Here is a 20,648-nt window from a genome sequence, read left to right as displayed (position 1 = left end):
TCTAAAACATGGGAGAATGCATTCAGAGGTTTTATATTTGTTTTAGTCAGGGGATCTGCAGTGAATTGGTGGAGTGGGGAAGGGAATAATTATAATAGTCAAAACTGTAGAATTCACTTCAGTGCCAAAAATGTTCAGCCTGTGAAAGAAGCTGGATATATAATTCTGGCATGGTATTTGACCAGGTGTTTTTGGAGCCCTTGTAAGGGCTTCAAGAATGGCCAAATACTATACTTAGATATTTATCTAGCAGCTTTTCAGAAAATAAAAGACATAAATGGGTCCGTTTCAAATGTTAAGTAATCCTTATTATGTATTTGCAAAACAAATAATTAATAGTAAACCACTACAGAAATTTTCAGTTCAGTTCAGTTGCTCAGTCACGTCGGACTCTTTGTGACCCCATGGACTGCAGCACGCCAGGCCTCCCTGTCTATCACCAACTCCTGGAACTTACTCAAACTCCTGTCAATTGAGTCGGTGATACCATCCAACCATCTCATACTCTGTCATCCCCTTCTCCTCCCTCCTTCAATCTTTCCCAGCATCAGGGTCTTTTCAAATGAGTTAGTTCTTCACATCAGGTGGCCAAAGTATTGGAACTTCAGCTTCAACATCAGTCCTTCCAATGAATATTCAGGACTGATCTCCTTTAGGATGGACTGGTTGGATCTCCTTTCAGTCCAAGGGACTCTCAAGAGTCTTGTCCAACACCACAGTTCAAAACCATCAATTCTTCGGCACTCAGCTTTCTTTATAGTCCAACTCTCGCATCCATACATGACTACTGGAAAAACCAAAGCTTTGACTAGACAGACCTTTGTTGACAAAGTAATGTCTCTGCTTTTTAATATGCTGTCTAGGTTGGTCATAACTTTTCTTCCAAGGACAAAAAATTTTAGTTTGTAACTTTTTAAAAAATAATTTTTATTTATTCATGTCTGTGCTGCGTCTTCATTGGTGTTCAAGGGCTTTCTCTAGTTGCAGGGAGTGGGGGCTACTCTTTGTTGCAGGCCCTAGAGCACACAGATTTCAGTAGTTGTGGCACACGGGCTTAGTTGCTCCGCAACATGTGGAATCTTCCTGGATCAGGAAGACCCATGTCCTCTGCATTGGCAGGTGGATTCTTATCCATTGTGGCACCTGGAAGTCCTAGTTTGTAACTTTTTATGATGCAGAAATTTTAAGAGTGTCTCTCTAAAAGGGTCTATTTCAGTTTCACCTTAATTCTTATCTTTTACCATGTTTTAAGGCCTTTTATAGATATCAACTCATTTAATCTGGTTAACAATCAATTCTTTTCACCATTGCTATGCTATTTTCCTACCTGTTAATTTATATCTGTTCTCAGACAAAATCATTTCTCCCATATTTACTGTGGCAATGCATACATTGCTAACAGCATAATTAAAAATATCTCTTTGAAATTGATTAACAAATTACGAATTAAAACCTCAAACCTTAACTTTCATTTATCATTCAGTTTTTAAGGTAAATCTATAGTCAGTTTAAGATTAATCACAGTCCATTAGTTTTTAATTAAAAACTGCAGTCAGCTCTCAGGTATATTTTTATCTTTTATGCGTGTAATGCCTGTTAGCATTAATCATGCCATTGATTTAACTTGATGGTTACTTCTACTGCATGTCCTTTAGATTTATATAAACTGCAGTCTAGCAGGTCCTAGAAGGGAAGTCCAGTTACCATAAAAAACCTTTTATACCATTGCATTTAATTCACTTCACCTTTAAAGTTAGATTTAAGAGAAAGTTCAGAGAGCTCAGCTATGCTATGCTTACCTGAGAAATGGTACCTAGATGTGTTTGAATACGTGGAGTGTCCTCACACTCTCTCAGATGATTTCTTTCCATGTACTACTAGCTGGTGTGGTAGACATAAAAAGAAACAAAACAATCTGCAAGAAACAATACCCATACTCAGATACCAGTCATCTATTAGGAAGCAGATATATAATGACATGAAAAAAAAAAAAAGACCCTAAAGACAATGTTTGATTTAAATGTCATGTAAGATACTATCTTTTCTGAAAATAGAGAAAGTGGGAAGAGGAATCCTTGAGTATCATGATGGTCAAGGGAGGATCTTTATGCAGGAAATAGAACTGGAACTGGCCCTTGAAAGCGAAGTACTCCTAGAGACAGACAGGGAAAAGGTTATTCTGGGCTAAGTGAACAAAAGCTCACTGGTAAGAAAAAATACTGGCCAGGGTAGAGAATGTTTAACAACTTCAGTGTTTTAAATGCATGAAAGAGTATGTCTTTAACAGAGTTTTTAATAAGTTGAAGAATGTGGTTTTTTTCTTGTTTAAGGTACTTATATAAGTAAATTTTTTTAAAATGCTAAAACCAATCATTTTTAAATACACATATATTCTCAAATCTTAAATGACAGGGAGCTGTCTGTTTAATGCAGAGAGGTGGGGAGGCCAGGAGTAGCTTAGCTGCCTAAGGCCCTGGACAAGTGAGTTGATTGTAGCCCTTGGTCTGCTGAATGCTTAGCCTGTAAAGTGCATCTTTGCACTTTTTCAGACTGAAGTTAGATACACTTGTACGACAAGTATTTATCAAGTGCCTGTAGTGTGCCAGACACTGTTTTGGGTACTTGATTATAAAGCAACCAAAAGTATGCACATGCATCCCACAGCCTGTTAGAGGTTGTTTTGGGAATGTCAGTTACTCGTTTTCTTACCTAATATTTGATTCCTCTAGATTGTCCATAATGTAACTGGTTAAAGCATATTTATTTAGTCAGCTTGCATACATTATTCTATATGCAAGCACGTTAAACAGATATATAAGCTTATAATAGTAATAAGAGTACTTCAGATCAGAACCATTTCATTATTAAAGTTTAGTCGCTCAGTCATGTCTGATTCTTTGCAACCCCGTGGACTGTAGCTTACTAGGCTCTTTTGTCCGTGGGATTTTCCAGGCAAGAGTACTGGAGTGGGTTGCCATTTCCTTCTCCAGAGGATCTTCCTGACACAGGGCTAGAATCCAGGTCTCCCACATTGTAGGCAGATGCTTTAGCATCTGAGCCACCAGGGATTTCATTATTAAGATAAAACAAATCTTAGGCTTTCATAATGACTTGGAAATTGTGCTATATTTCTTTATGGGATAAGAATGAGGATGGGTGGATCAGTGTACAGTGACACAGAAGACTTTTAGAGGCTTTTTTTCTTGTTCTTTTGTTAACTTTTTATGTTAGTTTTTATGCTGGCTCTTCTTTCTAGGGGATTCCCTGGTGACTCAGATGGTAAAGAATCTTCCTGCAATGCGGGACATCTGGGTTCGATCCCTGGGTCAGGAAGATCCCCTGGAAAAGGAAATGGCAACCCACTCCAGTATTCTTGCCTGGAAAATCCCATAGACAGAGAAGCCTGGCAGGCTACAGTCCATGGGGTTGCGAAAAGTCAGACAGGACTGAGTGACTAACCCTAATGGCTTCTTTCTAGAGAAGCCCCTGCTGTATTTCCTTTTTTTTGCTGTGTGTAGGCAAGAAAGGTTAGTGTAGAAATCAGGAAAGAGAAGTGAGGGAAGTATTTTTCTTTCTGTACTTTTGCTGTATAATATGGAAATAGGATGGTTGATCAGTTACTTGAAAGATATATGATAAAGGAAATGGAAATGACTGTACTACACTGTACACACACTAGTAAAATAGGTAGCAGTAGATAAGAGTTGCAAGAGAATATAAATGTGGTGGGGGAGATGGCCAACAAAGGAAAAGTATGGAGAATACCGATAATACTAAGCTCTAGTTAGTCCATTACCTTATTAGAAAGAGAAGATTGTTAAATCCTCTTGCCACTAGTCTTATCTTCTTAGGAAATCTTAAGGAAGAAAGAAAAAGATAATCTTTTGACAACCACTCCCAGATCTTTTTGTTTTTTTATCAGAATTTCTGACTGAGCATAAACACATTTCAGATTCCCATCTCCACAAGTAGCAGAAAATGTCAAACAGACTAATGGGCTGGAAGGCAAGACCATACTCGTCCCCTTTGTCTGCTGCTGGACTCTACAGCTTACTTCTTTATGTACTTAGACTATATCTCTAAATATACTCTCTAGACAAAGTTGACTCCTGCCTGTTTCTGACTTCCAATAAGTAGCAGCTTTGCTGGAATTTTCATCTAGCAGACTGAAAGCAGAATGCACTTGTAATGATAGTACACTTTGTGTTTAGTATTTTATTGCCACAATTAAAATTAAAACACTTACAGATTAGCAAAATAATAATTATATATTTCTTCCCTTCCTGAATGTGCACCTATTTCAGAAACATATGGAGTCTTTTTAGAAAGAAGAACAATGAGTAATATTCCTTTTTGCTGTTTTTGCTAGAAGATATACACAGAAGTCAGAACAACCTCAACAAATCAGTGGAAAACTCAGTTATTTTGCAAAAGTAGAACTGATCTCTTGTTATTTTTTAATGGTGACAAAATGAGCACTTTTAATGGGATTTTAGCCTCAGGAGATATTTATTATCACAGGACACAAAGTAAAATAAAGAGACCAGAGTTGTTTATTTTATAATACAGAAGTGGCAGTGCAAGGGCTGGAGAGCACACTGTTCTTTCTGGGATAACAATCCCTTTCCCTACCAGCAACAGCTCATTTTGTCCTGTTTCAGTAATTTTAGTACTTTGGAACTTTGAAATTTATTCAGAATAACAGTTTTATATTTCCAAGCACAGGTTGTCATTGCCAGAGAAAATAAACTTAATTTTCTAGGTCATTTTGGGCCACTGTGGCTAGGATCAGATTTTGTGTTGAATTAAAGTAGAGGAAAAGGAGAGAATATCATTGAAACATTAGCGCTATTATCCTGGAAAAGTAGTGATATGTCTATATGTGTGGGGGTATATGTGTCTTTTTAAGCAATTGTAGTTTTGAAACTTACAAAAGACATAAGAAGCTATATAATTTTTGAAGAGACTGTTCACTTAATATTGTGACCCAAGAGAGTTCATTAGGGAAAACTTAAAAAAAAAAAAACTATGAATATTGAAAAGTCTGTATTTGTTAATTTGTAGTCCAAAATACCGGAGAAGGCAATGGCACCCCACTGCAGTACTCTTGCCTGGAAAATCCCATGGATGGAGGAGCCTGGTGGGCTGCAGTCCATGGGGTCGCTAGGAGTTGGACATGACTGAGCGACTTCCCTTTCACTTTTCACTTTCATGCATTGGAGAAGGAAATGGCAACCCACTCCAGTGTTCTTGCCTGGAGAATCCCAGGGACGGGGAGCCTGGTGGGCTTCCATCTATGGGGTCACACGGAGTCGGACACGACTGAAGCGACTTAGCAGCAGCAGCAGCAACAGCAGTCCAAAATACTTTTGCTGCCTGGCCATAGAGAGTCCCAGAATTTACTAAGGTGAAGTTTTCTAGAAAAATAGGTGTTAGGGTAAATGTACTTTGGAGGTATATTTAAATCTAAACATAGTCATGTCATGTATAATTTGTATATGAAGACAACACTTCTTAAAATTGCTTATTGAAATTTCTCTGTGGATTAATCTCTAGCATTTTATTACCAGCTTTATTTATATTTTATTTTGAAACCAAACCTTTTATTTCAAGATCATTGTAAACTCACAAGCAGTTGTGAGAAATACCAAGACATCTCATGTACCCTTCCCCCAACTTGCTCCAATGGTAACATCTGGCAAAACTCCACTAGATATCACAACCAGACATTGACACTGACACAGTTAAGGATTCTGTGACAACAAAGATTCCTCATGTTGCCCTTTTATAGCTACATTCACCTCAACCTCTGCTTTCACGTGCCTCCACTATCCTACCCCCAATTCATGACCTCTAGCAACCAGTGATCTGGTCTCCCAATAATTTTGTCACCTCAAGAATGTTATAAAAATGGGATTATGCAATATGTAGTCTTTGGGATTAGTTTTTTTTTTTTTTTGAATCAGTGTAATTATCTGGAGTTTTACACATATTGTTGCTTATATTTGTAGTTAATTCCTTTGTGTTGCTGAGTAGCATTCCATGATATAAATGTACTGCAATATATTTAACCTGTTGAAGAACATCTGAGTTTTTCCTGTTTGGGGCTATTATGTATAAAGCTGCAGTAAATATTAGTGTACAGGTTTTTATGTGAACTTGTGTTTTTATTTTCATAGGACAAATGCTCAAGTACAATTGCTAGATTGTTTGGTAGTTGCATGTTTAGTTTTCTAAACACTGCTGGAGGGCTGTAACATTTTACATCCTCACCAGCAGTGTATGAGTGATCAGTTTCTCTGCATGTTTAGTATTTGATGTCATTGGTTGAAAAAAGTTTTATTGGGATATAGTTAATGTACAAAATTATATGTTTCAGGTGTACAGCATAGTAATTCACAATTTTAAAGGTTATATTCCATTGATAGTTATTATAAAATATTGGCTATATTCCCTATGATCTATAATATATCCTTGTGGCTTATTTATTTTATATATAATAGTTTATACCTCTTAATCCCCCATCCCTAACTTGCCCCTTTTCCTTTCCCCCTCCCCACTGGTAACCAGTAGCATGTTCTCTTTATCTGTGATTCTGTTTCCTTTTTGGCATATTCAGTAGTTGTATTTTTTAGATTCTACATATATGTGATATCATATAATATTTATCTTTGTCTGACTTATTCCACTCAGCATAGTACCCTTCGAGTCCATGCTTGTTGTTGCAGATGGCAAAATTTCATTCTTTTTAATGGCTGAGTAATATTCCATTCAAATCTTCTTTATCTGTTCATCTGTTGATGGACACTTAAGTTGTTTCCGTATCTTGGGCATTGTAAATAATGCTGCTGTGAACATTGTGGTGCATGTATCTTTTTGAATTAGTATTTTCATTTTTTTCTGGATATACACCCAGGACTGGAATTGCTGTATCATATGATAGTTCTACTTTAGGGTTTGTTTGTTTTTTTTTTTTTTTGAGAAACCTCTATTCTGTTTGCAAAAGTGGTTGCATCAATTTACATTCCCACAAACAGTGTCTGAGGATTTGTTCTTCCTTGCATCTTCGCCCACTTTTGTTAATTTTTTTTTTATGTTGGCCATTCTTAATAGGTGTGAGATGATATCTTTGTGACTTTTAATTTTCATTTCTCTGATGATTAACAATGTTGAGCATCTTTTCAAGTGCCTATTTGCCATCTGTATGTATTCTATGAAAAAAGATTTATTCAGGTTTTCTATTTTTAAATTGGGTTTTCTTTTTATATCAAGTTCTATGAGCTGTTTGTATTTTGATTATTAATCCCTTATCAGTCATATCATTTGCAAATTTTTTTCCCATTCCATAGGTTGTTTTTTGTTGTTGTTGAAGGTTTCCTTTGGTATGCAAAAGCTTTTCAGCTTGATTAGATCTCATTTGCTTATGTTTGCTTTTGTTTCCTTTGCTTTAGAAGAAAGATCAAACAATACTGTTATGATTTATGTCAAAGAGAGTTTTTGTCTGTTTTCTTCTAGGAGTTTAATGATTTCTGGTCTTACCTGTAGGTCTTTAATCCAGTTTGAGTTTATTCTTGTATATGGTGTTAGAAAATGTTCAAGTTTCATTTTTTTTACATATAACTGTCCTATTTTCCCAACAGCACTTAATGAAGACTGCCTTTTATCCAATTTTCTACTATATATTCTTGTTGCCTTTGTAGTAGATTAATTGACCATAAGTGTGTTAGTTTGTTTCAGGATTCTCTCTTCTGCTGCAGTGATCCATGTGTCTGTTTACTGTTTTTATACCAGAACCATACTGTTCTAATTGCTGTAGCTTTGCATTATAGTTTCAAGTCAGGGAACATGATACCTCTAGTTCTGTTCTTTCTCAATATTATTCTAGCTATTGAGGGTCTTTTGTATTTCTATCAGTTCAGTTAAGTTCAGTTGCTCAGTCATCTCCGACTCTTTGCGACCCCATGAATTGCAGCATGCCAGGCCTCCCTGTTATCACCAACGCCTGGAGTTCACTCAGACTTACGTTCATCGAGTCAGTGATGTCATCCAACCATCTCATCCTCTGTCGTCCCCTTCTCCTCCTGCCCCCAATCCCTCCCAGCATCAGAGTCTTTTCCAATGAGTCAACTCTTCGCATCAGGTGGCCAAAGTACTGGAGTTTCAGCTTTAGCATCATTCCTTCCAAAGAAATCCCAGGGCTGATCTTCAGAATGGACTGGTTGGATCTCCTTGCAGTCCAAGGGACTCTCAAGAGTCTTCTCCAACACCACAGTTCAAAAGCATCAATTCTTCAGCGCTCAGCTTTCTTCACAGTCCAACTCTCACATCCATACATGACCACAGGAAAAACCATAGCCTTGACTAGACGGACCTTTGTTGGCAAAGTAATGTCTCTGCTTTTGAATATGCTATCTAGGTTGGTCATAACTTTCCTTCCAAGGAGTAAGCGTCTTTTAATTTCATGGCTGCAGTCACCATCTGCAGTGATTTTGGAGCCCAAGAAAATAAAGTCTGACACTGTTTCCACTGTTTCCCCATCTATTTCCCATGAAGTGGTGGGACCGGATGCCATGATCTTCGTTTTCTGAATGTTGAGCTTTAAGCTAACTTTTTCACTCTCCACTTTCACTTTCATCAGAAGGCTTTTTAGTTCCTCTTCACTTTGTGCCATAAGGATGGTGTCATCTGCATATGTGAGGTTATTGATATTTCTCCCAGCAATCTTGATTCCAGCTTGTGTTTCTTCCAGTCCAGCATTTCTCATGATGTACTCTGCATATAAGTTAAATAAGCAGGGTGACAATATACAGCCTTGACCTACTCCTTTTCCTATTTGGAACCAGTCTGTTGTTCCATGTCCAGTTCTAACTGTTGCTTCCTGACCTGCATATAGGTTTCTTAAGAGGCAGGTCAGGTGGTTTGGTATTCCCATCTCTTTCAGAATTTTCCACAGTTTATTGTGATTCACACAGTCAAAGGCTTTGGCATAGTCAATAAAGCAGAAATAGATGTTTTTCTGGAACTCTCTTGCTTTTTCCATGATCCAGCAGATGTTGGCAATTTGATGTCTGGTTCCTCTGCCTTTTCTAAAACCAGCTTGGACATCAGGAAGTTCACGGTTCACATACTGCTGAAGCCTGGCTTGGAGAATTTTGAGCATTATTTTACTAGCATGTGAGATGAGTGCAATTGTGTGGTAGTTTGAGCATTCTTTGGCATTGCCTTTCTTTGGGATTGGAATGAGAACTGACCTTTTCCAGTCCTGTGGCCACTGCTGAGTTTTCCAAATTTGCTGGCATATTGAGTGTAACACTTTTACAGCATCATCTTTCAGGATTTGAAATAGCTCCACTGGAATTCCAGGACCTCCACTAGCTTTGTTTGTAGTGATGCTTTCTAAGGCCCACTTGACTTCACATTCCAGGATGTCTGGCTCTAGGTCAGTGATCACACCATCGTGATTATCTGGATCGTGAAGATCTTTTTTGTACAGTTCTCCTGTGTATTCTTGCCATCTCTTCTTAATATCTTCTGCTTCTGTTAGGTCCATACCATTTCTGTCCTTTATTGAGCCCATCTTTGCATGAAGTGTTCCCTTGGTATCTCTAATTTTCTTGAAGTGATCTCTAGTCTTTCCCATTCTGTTGTTTTCCTCTATTTCTTTGAACTGATCGCTGAGGAAGGCTTTCTTATCTCTTCTAGCTATTCTTTAGAACTCTGCATTCAGATGTTTATATCTTTCCTTTTCTCCTTTGTTTTTTGCTTCTCTTCTTTTCACAGCTATTTGTAAGGTCTCCCTAGACAGCTATTTTGCCTTTTTGCATTTCTTTTCCATGGGGATGGTCTTGATCCCTGTCTCCTGTACAATGTCACGAACCTCATTCCATAGTTCATCAGGCACTCTATCAGATCTAGTCCCTTAAATCTATGTCTCACTTCCACTGTATAAGGGATTTGATTTATATCATACCTGAATGGTCTAGTGGTTTTCCCTACTTTCTTCAATTTAAGTCTGAATTTGGTAATAAGGAGTTCATGATCTGAGCCACAGTCAGCTCCCAGTCTTGTTTTTGTTGACTGTATAGAGCTTCTCCATCTTTGGCTGCAAAGAATATAATCAATCTGATTTCAGTGTTGACCATCTGGTGATGTCCATGTGTAGAGTCTTCTCTTGTGGTGTTGGAAGAGGGTGTTTGCTATGACCAGTGCATTTTCTTGGCAAAACCCTATTAGTCTTTGCCCTGCTTCATTCTGTATTCCAAGGCCAAATTTGCCTGTTACTCCAGGTGTTTCTTGACTTCCTACTTTTGCATTCCAGTCCCCTATAATGAAAAGGACATCTTTTTTTGGTGTTAGTTCTAAAAGGTCTTGTAGGTCTTCATAGAACCCTTCAACCTCAGCTTCTTCAGAGTTACTGGTTGGGGCATAGACTTGGATTACTGTGATATTGAATGGTTTGCCTTGGAAACGAACAGAGATCATTCTGTCGTTTTTGAGATTGCATCCAAGTACTGCATTTCGGACTCTTTTGTTGACCATGATGGCTACTCCATTTCTTCTGAGGGAATCCTGCCTGCACTAGTAGATATAATGGTCATCTGAGTTAAATTCACCCATTCCAGTCCATTTTAGTTCGCTGATTCCTAGAATGTCGATGTTCACTCTTGCCATCTCGTTTGACCACTTCCAGTTTGCCTTGATTCATGGACCTGACATTCCAGGTTACTATGTAATATTGCTCTTTACAGTATCGGACCTTGCTTCTATCACCAGTCACATCCACAGCTGGGTATTGTTTTTGCTTTGGCTTCATCCCTTCATTCTTTCTGGAGTTATTTCTCCACTGATCTCCAGTAGCATACTGGGCACCTACTGACCTGGGGAGTTCCTCTTTCAGTATCCTATCACTTTTCCTTTCCATAGTGTTCATGGGGTTTTCAAGGCAAGAATACTGAAGTGGTTTGCCATTCCCTTCTCCAGTGTATCACATTTAGAAATACATAAATGTATTCCTATGCAATTTATAAAACTGTTGTAGTTATATGAAAAATGCCGTTGATATTTTGATAGGAATTGCATTGAATGTGAAGATTGCCTTTAGTAGTATGGTCATTTAAACAGTATTCTTACAGTTCATAAACATGGTATGTATCTTTTCATCTGTTTGTTTCATCATCAGTTTCTTTCATCTGTGTCTCATAGTTTTCCCTACCTCCTCAGGTAGGTTTATTCCTGGGTTAATTTTATTCTTTTTGATATGACTGTTTCTTTAATTTCTCTTTCTGTCTTTTAAAAAAAATTATTTATTTATTTTTAATATAAATCTATTTATTATAATTGGAGGCTAATTACAATATTGTATTGGTTTTTACATACATCAACATGAATCTGCCACAGGTGTACACGTGTTCCCCATCTTGAACCCCCTCCCACCTCCCTCCCCATACCATCCCTCTGGGTCATCCCAGTGCACCAGCCCCGAGCATTCTGTATCATGCATTGAACCTGGACTGGTAATTCTTTTCACATATGATATTATACATGTTTCAGTGCCATTCTCCCAAATCATCCCACCCTCACCCTCTCCCACAGAGTCCAAAAGACTAATCTCTCTTTCTGATAGTTTATTGTTAGTATATAGAAATGCAACAGATTTCTGTACATTCATTTTCTATCCTGCAACTTTACTGAATTCATTGATGAGCTCTAGTAGTTTTTTGGTGGTATCCTTAGGATTTTCTATGGACAATATTGTGTCATTTGCAAACTATGACAGTTTTACTTCTTCCTTTGCAATTAGAATTCTTTTATTTATTTTTCTTACCTAATTGCCATGGCTAAGACTTCCAATACTATGTTGAATAAAAGTGGCAAGAATGGGCATTGTCTTATTCCTAATATCAGAGGAAATACTTTCATTATTGAGTATGATGTTAGCTTTGGGCTTGTCATACATGGCCTTTATTATGTTGAGGTATGTTATATCTATACTCACTTTGTGAGAGTTTTTATCATAAATGGGTGTTGAATTTTGTCCAGATTTTTCTGGGCTCCAAAATCACTGCAGATGGTGATTGCAGCCATGAAATTAAAAGATGCTTACTCCTTGGAAGGAAAGTTATGACCAACCTAGATGGCATATTAAAAAGCAGAGACATTACTTTGCCAACAAAGGTCCATCTAGTCAAGGCTATGGTTTTTCCAGTGGTCATGTATGGATGTGAGAGTTGGACTATAAAGAAAGCTGAGTGCTGAAGAATTGATGCTTTTGAACTGTGGTGTTGGAGAAGACTCTTGAGAGTCCCTTGGGCTGCAAGGATATCCAACCAGTCCATCCTAAAGGATATCAGTCCTGGGTGTTCATTGGAAGGACTGATGTTAAAGCTGAAACTCCAGTACTTTGGCCACCTGATGCGAAGAGCTGACTCATTTGAAAAGATCTTGATGCTGGGAAAGATTGAGGGCAGGAGGAGAAGGGGACGACAGAGGATGAGATGGTTGGATGGCATCACCAACTCAATGGACATGGGTTTGGGTGGACTCCGGGAGTTGGTAATGGACAGGAAGGCCTGGTGTGCTGCAGTTCATGGGGTTGCAAAGAGTAGGACACGACTGAGCGACTGAAGTGAACTGAAGGTGATCATATGGTCCTTATTCTTCAATTTATTAATGTGGTGTATTACATTGATATACAGATATTCTTTGCAACCCTGGGATAAATCCCACTTGAGCATGGTTTATGATCCTTGTAATGTATTGTTAGATTCAATTTAATAATATTTTGTTGAGGATTTTTGCATCTGTGTTCCTCAGTGATATTGGCCTGTAGTTTCTTTTGTCTGGGTTTAGTATAAGGGTGATGCTGGCCTCATAGAGTGTGTGGAAGCATTCCTTCCTCTGCAGTTTTTTGGAATAGTTTGAGGAAGATAGGTGTTAACTCTTCTCTAAATGTTTGGTAAAATTCACTTGTGAAGCTGTCTGCTCTTGGACTTTTTTTTTTCCCTGAGTTTTAAAATAATTGATTCAATTTCATTACCAGTAGTTTGTCTGTTATAGTTTCTATTTCTTCCTGTTTCAGCCATGGGAGTCCTGTTTCCTAGAAATTGTAAATTTCTGGGAATTTGTCCATTTCTTCTAGGTCATCCATTTTATTGGCATATATTTGTTCTTAGTAGTCACTTACAATCTTTTGTATTTTTATGATGTTGGTTGTAACTTATTTTTCATTTCTGATTTTATTAATTTTTGTCTTTTCTCTTTTTTCTTGGTGAGTCTGGCTAAAGGTTTATCAATTTTGTTTACCTTTTCAAAGAACCAGCACTTAGTTGTACTGATCTTTTCTATAATTTTTAGAGTCTCCATTTAACTTGTTTCTTCTCTCATCTTTATGGTTTTTCATTCCACTAACTTTGGGTTTTGTTTGGTTTTCTTTTTCTAGTTCCTTTAGGTGTAAGGTTAGGTTGTTTATTTGAGATATTTCTTGTTTCCTGAGTTAAACTTTTATTGCTACAAACTGTCCTCTTTTTCTGTGTCCTTTTGTTTTGTTTTCATTTTCATTTAATTTTTGTAATTTTTAATTACAAAGTAATTTTAAATTTCTTTTTTTTAAATTAAAAGAAATTTTAAATTTCTTTTTTCCAAGTAATTTTTTAATTTCTTTTTTTATTTCTCCAGTGAACCATTGGTTGTTTAGTAGTATATTGTTTAGCCTCCACATGTTTTTTTTTTTTTTTAAGTTTTTTTTCCATTGTAATTGATTTGTAGTCTCATAGTATTGTGGTTGGAAAAGATACTTGATATGATTTCAGTTTTCTTAAATTTTCCAAGTTTTGTTTTGTGGCCTAGTATGTGAACTGTCCTGGAGAATGTTTCCAGGCACTTGAAAAGAAGCATATTCTTCTGCTTTGTAATGGTGTATGTTCTATGTATATCTATTAAGTTCATCTGGTTTAGTTTGTAATTTAAGGCCAGTGTTTCCTGATTAATTTTCTGCTTGGATGATCTCTCCATTGATGTAAGTGTGATGTTAAATCCCCTACTATTATTGTATTACTGTCAATTCCTTCCTTTATATCTGTTAGTATTTGCTTTATGTATTTAGATGCTGCTTTATTAGGGCTTATATATATTTGTGATTATTATATGTTCTTGGATTTAGCACTTGATCATTTAATGTCTTTGTCTCTTGTAACATTCTTTATTTTAAAACCGATTTTATCTTATGTAGGTATTGCCAACCCGGCTTTCCTTTGATTTCCATTTGCAATGAATACCTTTTTCTATCCCTTCATTTTCAATCTGTTTGTGTCTTTAAGTCTGAAATGAGACTGTTGTAGGCAGCATATATACTGATCTGGTTTTTGTTTCCATTGAGCCACTCAAGGTGTTTTGATTGGAGCATTTAATCCAGTTATATTTAAAGTAATTACTGATATCTATGTTCTTATTGGCATTTTGTTAATTTTTTCAGATCTTTGTTGTTCCTTTCTTCTTTTTTTGTTCTTTTCTCTTGTGATTTGATGACTGTCTTTAGTGCTGTGTTTGGATTCCTTTTTGTGTGTGTATGTTTGTATCTATTGTCAGTTTTTGGTTTGTGGTTTACCATGAGGCTTATATATAGCGCTATATATATATATATATATATATATGTATATATATATGGAAATGGCAACCCATTCCAGTATTCTTGCCTAGAGAATCCCTTAGACAGAGGAGCCTGGTGGACTGCTGTCCATAGGGTTGCACGGAGTCAGACACGACTGAAGTGACTTAGCATGCATGCATGCGTTGGAAAAGGAAATGGCAACCCAATCCAGTGTTCTGGCCTGGAGAATCCCAGGAATGGAGGAGCCTGGTGGGCTGCCGTCTATGGAGTTGCACACAGTTGGACACAACTGAAGCGACTTAGCAGCAGCAGCAGATAAATATATATACACACACATACATATATATAGTGGCTGACTATTTTTCTGGGCTCCAAAATCACTGCAGATGGTGATTACAGCCATGAAATTAAAAGATGCTTACTCCTTGGAAGGAAAGTTATGACCAACCTAGATGGCATATTAAAAAGCAGAGACATTACTTTGCCAACAAAGGTCCATCTCGTCAAGGCTATGGTTTTTCCAGTGGTCATGTATGGATGTGAGAGTTGGACTGTGAAGAAAGCTGAACACCGAAGAATTGATGCTTTTGAACTGTGGTGTTGGAGAAGAGTCTTGAGAGTCCCTTGGACTGCAAGGAGATACAACCAATCTGTCCTAAAGGAGATCAGTCCTAGGTTTTCATTGGAAGGACTGATGTTGAAGCTGAAACTCCAATACTTTGGCAACCTGATGTGAAGAGCTGACTCATTTGAAAAGACCTTGATGCTGGGAAAGATTGAGGGCAGGAGAAGAAGGGAACGACAGAGGATGAGATGGTTGGATGGCATCACCGACTCAATGGACATGGGTTTGGGTGGACTCCGGGAATTGGTGATGGACAGGGAGGCCTGGCGTGCTGTGGTTCATGGGGTTGCAAAGAGTTGGACACGACTGAGCAACTAAACTGAACTGATATGGTCTTAAATTGTAGACCTTTTAATTTCAAATGTATTTTAACACCCTTGCATTTGTACTCTCCTCCCCTCATTATTACTCTCTTTAACACAATATTTCACATCGGATTGTTTTGTGTATCTCTTAACTGCCTATTTTGGGTATAGATGATTTTCTTACTTTTGTTTTTTAACTTTTCTACAAGCTTTATTTCTGGTTCATTTCCTTTCTTTACTATATATTTGCCTGTACCAATGGGCTTTTTCTCTTTGTAATATTCATATTTCTAGTTGTGGCCTTTTTTTCTTTTTTACTTATAGAAATCACATTAACATTTCTTGTAAAGTTGGCTTGGTGGTGTTTTAAGGTCTTTTAGCTTTTGCTTATCTATAAAACGTTTGATCTCTCCATCAAATCTGAATGAAAGCCTTCCTGGATAGAGTATTCTTGGTTGCAGTTTTTTCCCTTTTATCACTTTAAATATATTGTGCCACTGTCATTAATTTTTATTATAATCTTTCTTATAGGTGTGCAGTGATAGCTTATTGTTGTCTTAATTTGCATTTTCTTAATGACTAATGATACTGACTATTTTTTCATGTGCTTATTTGGCATCCATGTGTCCTTTTAGGTGATCTATCTCTTAACCATTTTCTAATTTGATTTTTTTTTAACTGTTGAGTTTTGAGCATTCTTTATATGACCTAGGTACTTGTCCATTGTCAAATACGTGGTTGCATATCTTTTTTTCCAAGTCTGTAGCTTGTCATTTCATCCTCTTTACAGAGTGTTTTACAGAGCAGAAGTTTTAAATTTTGCAATTCAGATTATCGGTTTTTCCTTCTATAGATCATGCTTTTGGTATCAAGTGTAAAAACTGTGCCTAGTTTAGATCCTGAGGATTTCTTCCTAGGCTTTTTTCTTCTAAAATCATATTTTTATGTTGTTCAGTTTAGTCCATGACCCACTGTAAGTTAATTAAGTTAATGGAGTGTGAGGTTTAGTTTGAAATCCTTTTATTTTTTATTTTTATTATTATTTTTAATCTATGGGTATCCAATTGTTCCAAGACCATTTGCTGAAAAGGTGGTTTTTCCTTTACTGAATTGCTTTTGGTACCTCTGCCAAAAATCAGTTTGGCATATTTATTTTCATCTATTTCTGGGTTTTCTATTCTATTCCATTTGATCTTTGCTTCTATCCTTTCACCAATACCATGTTGTATTGATTACTGTAGCAATACAGTATTTACCCTGTAGTAATCTGTAGCAATACAGATTTACCTTGAAATCAGGTAAAATACTTTTCCCACTTTATTCTTGTTTTTCAGTACTCTTTTAGCTTTTCTAGTTCCTTTGCCTTTTCGTATAAATTTGAGAACAGTACTGTTTATATATTAGAAAAGCACATATTGCTGGAAATAGGGGTTTTGGGTAGATGGTCTTTACCAAAGTGGTTTTTAAGTTGGTAGTACTGCCAGTTGACTTATTGAAAGGAAGGGTTTTGATGGCCTTATGAACTGGTCAGGCGGTCTGTGTTACTAATGACTCAAAAAGTCTTCTGTTCTGTCTGAAAATGTTTCTCCCAATCTGAATGAAATTCACTAGCTAGACTAAATTCACTACCTTTGAGTAAAGGTATCTTTTTTAATGTAAAACTTATTAGAAAGGTTAACATTTTGTATGTGCTGTCATTTTTTCAGCAGTGAAATTTTTCCTATTTCTTTCCTCCTTATGCAAGCATAGAAAGCATGGAATGGGTGGGGAAAGGAAGGGAGAACAATTTTTTGAGCAGAGAATGCTTCACTTGGGCACTAGGAGGTTACTGAGTGTTTTTTCCACTTGAAGCATAGTTAGGAGCTTTGAAAAGGATCTGAAGCCTAATTTAACCTTTTAAAAAATTTGCATCATTTTTATATTAAATAACTATAATTTGAAAAGTACAAATATTGCATTTGAAAAGTATAGTTTACAATTTATTTTTAAATGGTTCCGCATTTGTTTAATATACTGCATTTGTTGATGCCTTCTCCAAAGTGCATCTTGTAAAAAGCAAAAACATCCTGCTAATGATAGCTCTTTTCTCAGGAATGACAACATGTCATTATTTTACTTACAAAACGACATGATACAACACCAAGTTATAAGAATGAAGCGCAAATTATATTTCACAAGAAACAGCTAAGGTTTACTTACTTCATTTGGGAACATAATTATAGTATTTCATATCTTCTCAAGTTTCACAGAAATGTCCTAAGTAATTAGCCTATACAGATACAAAGAGTTTGAAAGTGTTATTATATTTTACTGTTGCAGTTTTACTTACTGAAAACTATTTACAGTTTAATAGCACTGAAACCTTTGTTCAGTATACTTGTTTCATGTAGATCATCAGTGACTTAGGTTGTACTAAATGAAACCTAGAGACTACTCTTATGGATTTATTATTTATTTTGTAATTGTTTTGTTTCCTAGATTATAGTAAATATCATATTTTGGCTTCCTATGCTGAACATCTAGAAGCCTGTTTTATAGCATGTATATTTCACTTATTTCAGCTTTTCCCACCACGCTTGCTATGGTGGAATAACATTCTAATAATTTTCAAAATTTTGAAGTTTATACAATTTGTGTTTTGTACGTCAGGCTACAAATAAGCTCTATCCAGCAAGAGTTTTCTTTAAAATAAGGACATGACATTTTCCCAGGAGCAGGGAAAGAACTGTGATTAATAGGCTAAGGATGAAAGTTCTTTAGAGTAAGAATTTTTAAATTGATGAGAAGGAACCAAAACTCATGATGGGCAAAGGGACTGTAAGAAAATATGCGTATGTTCTGCATTAGTTCAGGTCTCTTGACCTGAATGATTTATATTCCTGGGGACTGATAGTATATTTCAATAGGATTGCCGAGCCACTCTTGATGATCTTTGAAAACATGTAGAGAGTAAGAGGATAACATACAAATACCATTCCATGTATAGAATGACCATAAATTACTACCAGTGAACTCCCAGACAAGATTCTAGACTGTATTAAAGGGCAATTTGTGAGCATGTGTTAGAAAAGACAATAACCCTTGAGCCAGTTTTATGTTCTTGAACAGAACTAGCATGTAGGCTTTGCCATTCCATTTTGTGCAGAGTCACTAGATTTAGGGACTGTAGTTGACATAGAATATATGTAATTTATGAAGGCATTTGACAAAGTTTGTCTTAATATTCCTAAAGGCCATATGAATAAATATAGACAGATTACACAAGTCATTGGGTTGTTTAGCAACCAGTTGAAACACTGTATCTGTAATGTGCTGAGTAATGGATTTAGTATTAACCAAGCAGATATGGAGAAGGCAATGGCACCCCACTCCAGTACTCTTGCCTGGAAAATCCCATGGACGGAGGAGCCTGGTAGGCTCCAGCCCCTGGGGTTGCTAAGAGTCGGGCACGACTCAGCAACTTCACTTTCACTTTTCACTTCTATGCATTGGAGAAGGAAATGGCAACCCACTCCAGTATTCTTGCCTGGAGAATCCCAGGGACAGAGGAGCCTAGTGGGCTGCCGTCTATGGGGTCGCACAGAGTCGGACACGACTGAAGCGACTTAGCAGTAGCAGCAAGCAGATATGAGAAGGAAATGGCAACCCATTCCAGTATTCTTGCCTGGAGAATCTTATGGACAGAGGAGCCTGGTGGGCTATAGTCCATGGTGTTACAAGAGTCAGACATGACTTAGCAACTAAACCACCCCCAGACCAAACCAAGCAGATATGACAAGCTATAGAGTTCTACCCTCAACCTTATACTGAGGGTAGAACTCATGTTCAACATTCTTTATCAATAATTAGATGGATAAAACAACTTGCCAGAATCAGTTTGCAGAATATACAAAGCTTAGAATTTTCTGGATACAAAGTCACTTAACTAAAGTTTGAGTCTAAAACATACATGCATATGTGTATGTATATACATTAAATTTTATTTATTTATTTATATTTACAATTATATTTGTTTTTCTGCACTTGTATCTGAAAAGCTAAATGCTCACATAGGAGAATGAGGGTTATTGGTTGTAAGGAATAGGTAGCTTTAGGGGGAAAAGTGAGAATAGTGGGAGAACATGGGGTATGGATTCCAAAAGGCAAGTAGGGCAATTAGGTCTTAGCAGGGACTGGAGTAAGGAAGTGGAAGGTCATTGGGTGTGAGACAGTATCTGGTTCCAATTTCTTTCTCTCTTACACTGGATCTGCAATGTCTTTTTCTCATCTTCTCTCTGTGTGTTTGCTTATTCTCTTTCATCCCAGTAATGTGGCTTACTCTGTACCTTGCATGTGATCCTTATATATTCTGGCTGTGCTAAAGATGTCCTAATTGCCTGGTCTTCAACACTTATAGTCTCAGCTGGCTCATCCCAGCTCAGGACTTGGTTTTTCTAGGTTAAATGTCCAACCTTCATTCATCACTCAGCCATGCTAGGGTGGATTGTTGGAGGGGGTTTTAGTCATATTACCAGAGTAGCCAGGACTATGGAAGGTGGATTCTCTACAAAAGGGGACATAGTGGGAAGGAATGACTTGGTATATTCAGTATAATGGGACATGGTTTTACACTGCAATGTGGTTTTGGGTAGGGGTTTTATTTAACATAAAAGCCAGCTTTAGTATATAATAGCAACATATAATTGATAAAAATACAGAAGACCATTGTGATCTGATTGCATTAAATTGTGTTACTAATGGTATTATTGAGATCTTATAATGAGGGAAATACGGGTCCACTCTTATTCTGCTTTAATGAGACCAACAGTAGTATTCAATTCTGGACTCCGTACTTTGAAATAGATATAGAACACTGGAACATGTTTAGATAAAATTATCTAGACTGAGAAAGAAATTCAAAACCGTCATTATGTGAAATAGCTGAAGGAATTGGAAGTGTTGACCTAAAGAATTAAAAGATATGTAGTGTTCCTAATAGCCGTCTTTAAATATTAGAGAAAGATCTGGTTATTCCTTATGGTTACTAGGTGGTCTAGGACTGGTGGATGCTCCAGGAAGCAGATTTGGGACCAGCATGAGAAAGAATTCCCTCATAGACAAAACCATCAGAAGA

At 36.9% G+C, this 20,648-nt stretch overlaps 1 protein-coding gene across 3 annotated transcripts in view; it reads left to right on the top strand.

Annotated features, from left to right (window-relative positions):
• LEKR1 (leucine, glutamate and lysine rich 1) overlaps nucleotides 1-20,648 on the top strand; it is a 214,911-nt gene that overhangs the window by 3,148 nt on the left and 191,115 nt on the right. The gene's annotated exons all lie outside the window — the stretch shown is intronic.

The sequence above is a fragment of the Bos javanicus genome, chromosome 1 (genome assembly GCF_032452875.1).
Source record: "Bos javanicus breed banteng chromosome 1, ARS-OSU_banteng_1.0, whole genome shotgun sequence".
NCBI lineage: Eukaryota > Metazoa > Chordata > Mammalia > Artiodactyla > Bovidae > Bos > Bos javanicus.
The sequence above is the reverse complement of the archived record's forward strand: the minus strand, read 5'-3'. Positions and strand labels throughout refer to the sequence as shown.